Here is an 11,442-nt window from a genome sequence, read left to right on the forward strand (position 1 = left end):
GTGCATAATTCAAATTTGAACTACAAGCACATGCTCCAATGCACCAAAGTTTGCTGAAAAATCACATGTGTTTCTTTAGGTGAATTTATAGGTCTCAATCAAGAAATGGGTATAAAATTCAAACATCTAGGTGTCGTGGCTTGGCCGGAATGATTGAGAAACTTGGTTTTTTAATTCCTGTAAATCCAAAACACGGCTAAAAATCATGAAACTTGGCATGGTGTCATGACATGGCACCAACATGTTGCAGTAAATTTTTTTGACCGAATTGGGACAAGCTTTGGTGTAAGCTTCTTGCAAACACTACACCACAACACCGATGTGATGGCATGTAATCTGCCGGAAGAAGACCCTTAAGAGGGCAGAAAAACTGTCAGGACAGAGTTTCTCCCGGCAGATAGAACTACCACAACAACGGCTGCCGGGAATCATATTTCTCGGCAGATACAAATCTCCCGGCAGTTCCACTGCCAGGAAGCCCTGTTCTCCCGGTAGATACAAGTGTATGCCGGTTATTCAATTGCAGGCAGTTATAATAATGCCAGGCAGACGGTCTGCCCTTTACTTGTACTTACCCCGGCAGTTTTCCTGATCCGGGTAGCACATGTATATTTCTTCTAATTTCTATCCAGAAGAATTCACTCAAGATTCAATCTCATACACATAATGACTATATATCAATACTTCAACATTCATTCAAGCGTTCAGTAGCATCCAGCTACATCAATAAACAGAATTTACACAAGACCTACATGCGTTCAGTAACATCCAGCTACATCAATAAACAGAACTGACAAAACACATATGTGCGTAGAGTTGCATCTAGCTACATCAATAAACAGAATTTACATAAGACTAAGATTTTATTTTTCTTCAAACTAAGCTAGACAAATGGTTCGAGCTTTGATGCACAGAAGGAGCCATGTCCAGGAAGACAAATTGCTTGGTCGCAACCGTTTGTTGAATAACTTCCTGCGATGTCTTCAAAATAGTAAATACCAAACTTGCCAACATCTTGTAAAACAACAACATTCAAAGAGTTACCATACTTGCAATGCTTTAAAGATCACAGCTTAACCACACCTCCACATGATTGTGGATGTATATGGAAGACCTGCAACTAGATCAATGTGATTTGCAAGAATTTAGTTCAGAGAAGTAAAACATTAGTATAAAAAGCTAATGAAACAGATGTCAGTTACTGTATTTTGTTTTAAAAATATCTTAACATGAAAACAACATGTGTGCATGTTCAGAGATGAGAACCATGTTACAGAAAAAAAATTCCATGGGATCCCCAGTTCAAACATCAAGAACATGAGTCTTTTATCTTCATTTGGTGAAATGGATATGCTCATGTGCAAGCTCCATAAACAAAGTTTTACACATCTAGCCTTCCTAATCAATTGAAGAATTCATCACACATTGTAGTTATCTAACAAATCAGACCAGACACAACAGATTGACTAAGGCCATATAAAATCATGACAATTGTAAAAAGAAAGGAAAAGGGAGACTCTAGAACGAATTAACATGTCGAGAACTTACACAACCGAAATACTTCTGAGTATCCACCCTTAACCTACAAACCCATTAATTAAGGATATGATCTGGTTGGTTTAGTTTAGAATGGTTGAATTTATAGAATTATGAAATCAAAGGTATGAAATTTTGTAGCATTCAACAATCTCATCCTTAAACTTACGAGCTTGATACAGAACATTTTGAACAAGAGAAAAAAAATAACTTTAAATATTTTCAAAGTACAAACCAGCAACATCTATGAACTATGTAACAAAAATCATAACATCAAACCAAGAGAAGATTAAAAAAACTGAACAGGACATAGGAAAGGATATGGCAGCTGACATGTACTTTTACAAGAAATCTTTCAGACTTTCAGTGTGTGTATATCTATAGCAATATTACTACAGCTGATTATAATGACAGATTTTTGACACTTCCAAGTACAAATACTAATGTATAGTAAACAGTAAGCAATAAAATGCAAGGTCAAACAATTTGTAAGCATGATCTGCTTCCTTTTTCCACCAAAACTGCATGCCAAGCATAGCATGTGTATACTTATGAAACATAGCACCATGCATTGTACAATGAAATAAACTAAATAACCATAAAAAATTCACACCAAGCACTAGAGCTAATTTTGTTGGATGGTACACACTAATAATTAAAGACAGCAGATAAGAGCTCAAAATGTCACCGAAGGCCAATAGGATGTGAGCGCCTACCGCCTATATAGTTCACTATAATTTGAAGCCACCATTATAAATTAGCAAAATTTATATCGAAACTTTGGCATCTTTGTACTGGATACCATAAGTTTCCTACCAGACAAGGATTATGATCAGTCAGGCAAATACATTCTGGCTCAACATACAACAGATAGAGTAGCATACATTCTGGCTCAACATACAACAGATAGAGTAGCATGTGCCGGTACCTTAGCAATGAGCGATGGGTTAAGGCGAGCTTCATCGGCTGGCACACGTGCTAGAGCTTCAGTTTTCTGCTGTGAACTTTTCCTTGGTTCATGCCTGAGCCTGAATGAGTGTGTATATGTGCGCTGGCTTCCACGCTTGAGGCTTCCATGAGGTACAAGTGGGCAACAGCAAACAAGCCCTAGACAATGGTGCCACGAGGCCTATGCAGACAACCTATAAGATTAGGACGATCAAGTCACGTGAGACAACATGTGCCCTTCTGCAGTAAGTAAAACAAGCAATACTTCTGTTTACAAGTCAGAATATGTAGTTGACTAAACATTCGTATTTTCTCTAGTAAATTTTACTAATTGTGGAAGCACTGCTTTACAACTTTAACAATAAATAAACTGTACAAAGAATGTGACAGAGACAATAAGGATACATTGTATTATAAGTATGTAATTGCTTGCGGTCCTGAAAAACATGACGGTATAATATTCAAACTGGCAAAGTTGTGTCAACTTCAAGTCACTTTCACCAACAATTCTCTGGACACGAAAAGCATGCTCACACAAGATAAAAACATTGCAACTGGAATTCAATCCACACTAACTACTACTTCCTCCATTCCAAAATACTTGAAGTTCTTGTTATTTGCAAAGCTGCTATCATTATTAAGCAAAGAACAGCAAACATTTCAACATATAGTCTAGTGATATGAGATCCAAAGCCGTGAAACCAAGTTGCTACATAATCATATTATTTGCAAAAGGAAGAACCTCATAAAAGAGACCTTAATTAAGAAGCATCATGAACCAGAATGAGAAGAATATCTACACATACATTTTGAGTAGTATAGAATGAGCAAATATCTCAATTCTCTTCCATGCACAAGACTTCGAGTTCTAGTGAACTCAGTTCGGTTTGTAAAGCTTGTTTCTTGGAATAACTAAATTATACATGAGATAAAAAATCAGATAGTATCAAGAAGTAACTGTTCCAAAGCAAGTAGTCATACCATGATTTAAAATAGATAAATAGCTAACAGAACAACTATTTCTACAAGCATCATTTTCGACTTTCAGTGTGTATCGATGGCAAGATTCCTGTTGTGTACAAAATATTAAACACTATAATGTCAGGTCAACCACTTTTTACACATGAAAAATAAGTACTGGACTTTGTATAGGAATACAAAAGAAGGCAGCAACTATGCTATTCATAAATTGCTCTATGGCAGGCAGACCAACAACTCTGTTTCATGAACTTCCCAATAACAAAAGACTAAGCTTCAGAATACACAAGTCATGCAAATGCTCAGTTCCAGTACATGTAAAAGCATGTACAATAAATTGTATCTGTTCTGAATTTTGAACAAATTTTTTACTTTGCTAATTAAGTTCGTCAGTGAGTATCGACATGCTTCCGCTGCTTTACCCAAAAAGTATGAGTATACAACGCGTTCTACAAGCCAAATACCTAGTTGTAAATAGGAAGTAATTAAGATATACATGATATATAGGGATGGCTCCGAGGAACTAGTACCATGAAAGAGCTGCTCTGAGAGGGGACGTAGAACCGCTGCCGGTCATGTTGCAGCCCGAACAGCACAGCGCCATCCGTCCTCCACAGCCCACGTGGAAGGTGCAGGCCCACAAAGAAGAAGAGAACCTGTCGATGTAGATGCAACTCGCGGTTGACCTACTTGAACTCACGATCTGGTGCTTGCCACAAGCGTTCTGGAGGTTGAACCGTGTTCTGGATGCAGTGGCGCTGCCTTAGCTATGGTGGAGGGAGTCCATGGAGAGGCCGCCGGGGTCGGGCTCCTCGGGAGACACGCGACTACTCTGGAACTGGGCGAGGCGGATGTGAAGACGACGGGGAAGTGGCGGTGGAGAGGTGCACACTTGGGGTGGTGGTGATGAGGCCCGGAGCGGCCATATCCAGCAGCACCGACGACCGGTGCGGCCAGATCTGGCAAGGACTAGGCCAGGACGGTTCCATCCAAAGGCAGGCCAGCGAGGTGAGGCCGTAGCAGGGCGTGTGTGGATCGGAGAGGGAGAGGAAGAGATGTAGTGGCGGCGGCGCACGGGGAAGGGGAAGAACGGACTGCCCAGATCTAGGGTTTGGAAAGGCGGTGGTAAGGTTGTTGGAGGGATGGTCGATTTGGGGAAGAACTGCTCGGGCCGGCGGCTTTATTTTCTTTGGAGCCCAAACTTTCGGTATCTCCCGCGCTAGAGCGTGTCTGGGCCCAATGTCGCGCGCCACACAATCGCCGGCAGTTAACGGGCCGTGACTTGGTTCTCCCGGCAGATACACTGACCTGACATGTGTGCGTCATTTCCGGCAGTTTGCGTGCCCTCTTTACTCAACTTTTGCCGGCAGTTTCACTGCCCTTTAGTACTTCTCCCGGCAGTTATAAGATTCCCGGCAGAAGATTTGCCCTTAATCCGGTATTTCTCCCGGCAGTTAATTGCCCCGGATCGAGTGTTGTTGTGTAGTGAAACTCGAGCTTCCCTCAACAAGACTCTTGGTTTCGAGAGGGAACGTGTCACCTCCGTGTGCGAAACGACATACGTACACTGCCTTCTCCCGCCTTAATTTTTGTACATTGGCAGATTAGACCAAATAGAAGTATCGTGTTAATTTTTGGAATTATTTCGTGTTCGTTTGGCCTTTTTATACATTAATTGAGTTTTTGTGCATTTAATGTGCATAATTCAAATTTGAACTACAAGCACATGCTCCAGTGCACCAAAGTTGTTTGAAAAATCACATGTGTGTCCTTGGGTGAATTTCTAGGTCCCATGCAAGAGATGGCAGTGAAATTCAAACATCTGGGCATCGTGGCTCGGCCGGAAAGATTGAGAAACTTGGTTTTTAAATTCCCGTGAATCCAAAAAACGCTTGAAAATCATGAAACTTGGCATGGTGTGATACGTCTCCAATGTATCTATAATTTTTGATTGTTCCATACTATTATATTATCTATTTTGGATGTTAATGGGCTTATTATTACACTTTTATATTATTTTTGGGACTAACCTATTAACCGGGGGCCCAACCCAAATTGCTGTTTTTTTTGCCTATTTTAGAGTTTCGCCGAAAAGGAATATCAAACGGAGTCCAAACGGAATGAAACCTTCGGGAGCGTTATTTTTGGAACAAACGTGATCCAGGAGACTTGGAGTGGACGTCAAGAAACAATCGAGGAGGCCACAAGACAGGGGGCGCGCCCACCCCCTAGGTGCGCCCTCCACCCTCGTGGGCCCCTCGCTGCTCCACCGACCTACTTCTCCCTCCTATATATATCCATATACCCCGCAAACATCCAGGAGCACCACGAAAACCTAATTCCACCGCCGCAACCTTCTGTACCCAAGAGATCCCATATTGGGGCCTTTTCGGGAGCTCCGTCGGAGGGGGCATTGATCTCGGAGAGGCCTCTACATCAACTCCATGGCCCCTCCGATGATGTGTGAGTAGTTTACTTCACACCTTCGGGTCCATAGCTAGTAGCTAGATGGCTTCTTCTCTCTCTTTGGAACTCAATACAAAGTTCTCCTCGATTCTCTTGGAGATCTATTCGATGTAACTCTTCTTTTTGCGGTGTGTTTGTCGAGATCCGATGAATTGTGGGTTTATGATCCAGATTATCTATGAACAATATTTGAATCTTCTCTTAATTCTTTTATGTATGATTGGTTTATCTTTGCAAGTCTCTTCGAATTATCAGTTTGGTTTGGCCTACTAGATTGATCTTTCTTGTAATGGGAGAAGTGCTTAGCTTTGGGTTCAATCTTGCGGTGCTTGATCCCAGTGACAGAAAGGGAAACGACACGTATTGTATTGTTTCCATTCAGGATAAACAGATGGGGTTTATATCATATTGCATGAGTTTATCCCTCTACATCATGTCATCTTGCTTAAGGCGTTACTCTGTTCTTATGAACTTAATACTCTAGATGCATGCTGGATAGCGGTCGATGTGTGGAGTAATAGTAGTAGATGCAGAATCGTTTCGATCTACTTGTCACGGACGTGATGCGTATATACAGGATCATGCCTAGATATTCTCATAATTATTCACTTTTCTATCAATTGCTCGACAGTAATTTGTTCATCCATCGTAATACTTATGCTATCTTGAGAGAAGCCACTAGTGAAACCTATGGCCCCCGGGTCTATTTTCCATCATACAAGTTTCCAATCTATTTTATTTTGCAATCTTTACTTTCAATCTATATCATAAAAATACCAAAAATATTTATCTTATTATTATCATCTCTATCAGATCTCACTCTTGCAAGTGGCCGTGAAGGGATTGACAACCCCTTTATAGCGTTGGTTGTGAGGTTCTTATTTGTGTGTGTAGGTACGAGGTGACTCGCGCGTGGTCTCCTACTGGATTGATACCTTCGTTCTCAAAAACTGAGGGAAATACTTACGCTGCTTTACTGCACCACCCTTTCCTCTTCAAGGGAAAACCAACACGGTGCTCAAGAGGTAGCAAGAAGGATTTTTGGCGCCGTTGCCGGGGAGATCTACGCCAAGTCAAGACATACCAAGTACCCATCACAACTATTACCATTTGCATTACATTATTTGCCATTTGCCTCTCGTTTTCCTCTCCCCCACTTCACCCTTGCCGTTTTATTCGCCCTTCTTCTGTTCGTCTTTCCATTTTCTTTGATGTCTTACTTGGCCCGTTTGCTCATTTGTTTGGAATAGTTGTTTATTTATTGCTAAGCAGAGAAACTAAGATCTATGGATCCTCATCCGATTGCTAATGTTTTTAAGAGATCCAATTATGATGAACCAATTGCTAGTGAGTTTTGTGCACTAGATTATCTTTATGAAGTTTTGCTTGAAATTCGTGAATCTGAAAATTATGATGAAGTACTTTATGGAGTGATTCACGATGGATCTTTGAATAGAAAGCATGATTGCAATGATGATAGTATAAACTCTATTAATGTCAATTGTGCTTATAATATGCAAAACCCTAAGCTTGGGAATGCTAGTTTTGCTATGAGTACTATTTGTTGCAATGATCATGATTGGGTGATTCTTCTTATGATCTTGAAAATTTATTTAAGCTCCGTGATGAATATGATATTGATTATAATGTTTGCAATAATATTGGAAGTGGGTTTGGAAGAGTGTCAACTTTAGATCCCACATATTTGGAGAATTTTCAATCTTATGAAGTTTTTGATAAAAGTGGGTTTGGAGAGGTCGTGACTTTAGTTAATGTTAATCCCACTATTTTGGAAGAGTGTCAACTTTGCATGCATGTGGATCATGTTGAGAATATTTTATATGATGGCTATATTGTTAAATTTGCTTATGATCCTACATGTAATTATTATGAGAGAGGAAAATATGGTTGTTGAATTTTTTATGTTACTAAATTACCTCTTGTTATGTTGAGATTGCTATTGTTTCTTTCCGCTTCCTTGCATGTGCTAGTTTTTGCCTTCCTTGATAATTTGTTTGCCTATAAGATGCCTATAAATAGGAACTATGTTAGACTTAGATGTTTTTGTCACGTGTTTTATGATGCTCTCTTTGTGCTTCAATTCTTGTCTTTCATGTGAGCATCATTGAAATCTTATGCCTAGCTATAAGGCTTTAAAGAAAAGCGCTTGTTGGGAGACAACCCAATATTTTTCCTTGCTGTTATTCAATAAATAATTTATCTACCCTCTGTTTTGGTTGTGTTTTTTGTGTTTAATTAGTGTTTGTGCCAAGTAGAACCGTTGGGAAGACTTGGGGAAAGTCTTTTTGATCTTGCTGTAAACAAACATAAACTTTAGCGCTCACGAGAATTGCTGCCATTTTTTATTGGAGAGTGCTATTTAGTTAATTCTTTTTGCAGATGATTAATAGATAAATTCCTCACTTCAAGAACTTTATTTTAGAATTTTTGGGGTTCCAAAAGTTTGCGTTAGTTACAGATTACTATAGATTGTTCTGTTTTTGACAGATTCTGTTTTTCGTGTGTCGTTTGCTTATTTGAATGAATCTATGGCTAGTAAAAGAGTTTATAAACCATAGAGAAGTTGGAATACAGTAGGTTTAAAGCCAATATCAAAATAATGATTTCATTACAGTACCTTGAAGTGGTGTTTTGTTTTATTTTGCTAATGGAGCTCACGAGATTCTCTTGTTAAGTTTTGTGTTGTGAACTTTTCAAGTTTTGGGTAAAGATTTGATGGATTATGGAACAAGGAGTGGAAAGAGCCTAAGCTTGGGGATGCCCCGGAAGGCATCCCCTCTTTTGTATTCGTTCGTCGGTAACTTTACTTGGAGCTATATTTTTATTCGCCACATGATATGTGTTTTCCTTGGAGCGTGTTGTATGATTTGAGTCTTTGCTATTTAGTTTACCAAAATCATCCTTTTTTACACACCTTTTGAGAGAGACACACATGAATTGGAATTTATTAGAATACTCTATGTGCTTCACTTGTATCTTTTGAGCTATATAGTTTTTGCTCTAGTGCTTCACTTATATCTTTTAGAGCACGGTGGTGGTTCTATTTTCTAGAAATAATTGATCTCTCATGCTTCACTTATATTATTTTTAGAGTCCTTTAGAACAACATGGCAATTTGTTTTTAGGCATAATAAAAACCTTCATGTAAGTGCATTGAATACTATGAGAAGTTTGATACTTGATAATTGTTTTGAGATATGGAGATGGTGATATTAGAGTCATGCTAGTTGAGTAGTTGTGAATTTGAGAAATACTTGTGTTGAAGTTTATGATTCCCGTAGGATGCACGTATGGTGAACCGTTATGTGATGAAGTCGGAGCATGATTTATTTATTGATTGCCTTCCTTATGAGTGGCGGTCGGGGACGAGCGATGGTCTTTTCCTACCAATCTATCCCCCTAGGAGCATGCACGTAGTACTTTGTTTCGATAACTAATAGATTTTTGCAACAAGTATGTGAGTTATTTATGACTAATGTTGAGATCATGGATTATACGCACCCTCACCCTTCCACAATTGCTAGCCTCTCTAGTACCGCGCAACTTTCGCCGGTACCATAAACCCACCATATACCTTCCTCAAAACAGCCACCATACCTACCTATTATGGCATTTCCATAGCCATTCCGAGATATATTGCCATGCAACTTTCCACCGTTCCGTTTCCTATGACACGCTTCATCGTTGTCATATTTCTTTGCATGATCATGTAGTTGACATCGTATTTGTGGCAAAGCCACCGTTCATAATTTTTTCATACATGTCACTCTTGATTCATTGCATATCCCGGTACATCGCCGGAGGCATTTACATAGAGTCATATTTTGTTCTAAGTATTGAGTTGCAATCCTTGAGTTGTAAGTAAAAAGAAGTGTGATGATCGTCATTATTAGAGCATTGTCCTAGTGAGGAAAGGATGATGGAGACTATCGTTCCCCCACAAGTCAGGATGAGACTCCGGACGGAAAAAAAGAAAAAAAAGAGGCTAAAAAAGAAGAAAAACGAAGAAGGCCCAAATAAAAAAAGAAAAATGAAATGAGAGGAAAAGAGAGAAGGGACAATGTTACTATCCTTTTTCCACACTTTTGCTTCAAAGTAGCACCATGATCTTCATGATAGAGAGTCTCTTATGTTGTCACTTTCATAAACTAGTGGGAATTTTACATTATAGAACTTGGCTTGTATATTCCAATGATGGGCTTCCTTAAATTGCCCTAGGTCTTCGTGAGCAAGCAAGTTGGATGCACACCCACTTAGTATCTTTTGTTGAGCTTTCATACACTTATAGCTCTAGTGCATCTGTTGCATGGCAATCCTTACTCACTCACATTGATATCTATTAATGGGCATCTACATAGCCCGTTGATACGCCTAGTTGATGTGAGACTATATTCTCCTTTTTTTCCTCTCCACAACCACCATTCTATTCCACCATAGTGCTATATCCATGGCTCACGCTCATATATTGCATGAAGATTGAAAAAGTTTGAGAACATCAAAAGTATGAAACAATTGCTTGGCTTGTCATCGGGGTTGTGCATACAACAACAACAAAGCCTTTAGTCCCAAACAAGTTGGGGTAGGCTAGAGGTGAAACCCATACGATCTCGCAACCAACTCATGGCTCTGGCACATGGATAGCAAGCTTCCATGCACCCCTGTCCATAGCTAGCTCTTTGGTGATACTCCAATCCTTCAAGTCTCTCTTAACGGACTCCTCCCATGTCAAATTCGGTCTAGCCTGCCCTCTCTTGACATTCTCCGCACACTTTAGCCGTCCGCTATGCACTGGAGCTTCTGGAGGCCTGCGCTGAATATGCCCAAACCATCTCAGACGATGTTGGACAAGCTTCTCTTCAATTGGTGCTACCCCAACTCTATCTCGTATATCATCATTCCGGACTCGATCCTTCCTCGTGTGGCCACACATCCATCTCAACATACACATCTCTGCCACACCTAACTGTTGAACATGTCGCCTTTTAGTCGGCCAACACTCAGCGCCATACAACATTGCGGGTCGAACCACCGTCCTATAGAACTTGCCTTTTAGCTTTTGTGGCACTCTCTTGTCACAGATAATGCTAGAAGCTTAGCGCCACTTCATCCATCTGGCTTTGATTCGATGGTTCACATCTTCATCAATACCCCCATCCTCCTGCAGCATTAACCCCAAATATCGAAAGGTGTCCTTCTGAGGTACCACCTGGCCATCAAGGCTAACCTCCTCCTCCTCACACCTAGTAGTACTGAAACCGCACATCATGTACTCGGTTTTAGTCCTACTAAGCCTAAACCCTTTCGATTCCAAGGTTTGTCTCCATAACTCTAACTTCCTATTTACCCCCGTCCGACTATCGTCAACTAGCACCACATCATCCGCAAAGAGCATACACCAGGGGATATCACCTTGTATATCCCTTGTCATCGGGGTTGTGCATGACTTAATATTTTGTGTGATGAAGATAGAGCATAGCCAGACTATATGATTTT

General features: G+C 40.2%; 1 long non-coding RNA gene across 2 annotated transcripts; it reads right to left on the reverse strand.

Annotated features, from left to right (window-relative positions):
* Window positions 1-648: 648 nt before the first annotated feature.
* Window positions 649-4,619, reverse strand: LOC119354952. 2 transcript variants are annotated; one of them, XR_005171358.1, is made up of 3 exons: window positions 3,993-4,619; window positions 2,465-2,678; window positions 649-1,120 (listed from the first exon to the last, which is right to left on the reverse strand). It is a non-coding gene; the product is annotated as an uncharacterized LOC119354952 (long non-coding RNA). The 2 variants fall into 2 exon arrangements; XR_005171357.1 differs by having other exon boundaries at window positions 649-2,678.
* Window positions 4,620-11,442: the final 6,823 nt, after the last annotated feature.

Source organism: Triticum dicoccoides, chromosome 2A (genome assembly GCF_002162155.2).
Source record: "Triticum dicoccoides isolate Atlit2015 ecotype Zavitan chromosome 2A, WEW_v2.0, whole genome shotgun sequence".
NCBI lineage: Eukaryota > Viridiplantae > Streptophyta > Magnoliopsida > Poales > Poaceae > Triticum > Triticum dicoccoides.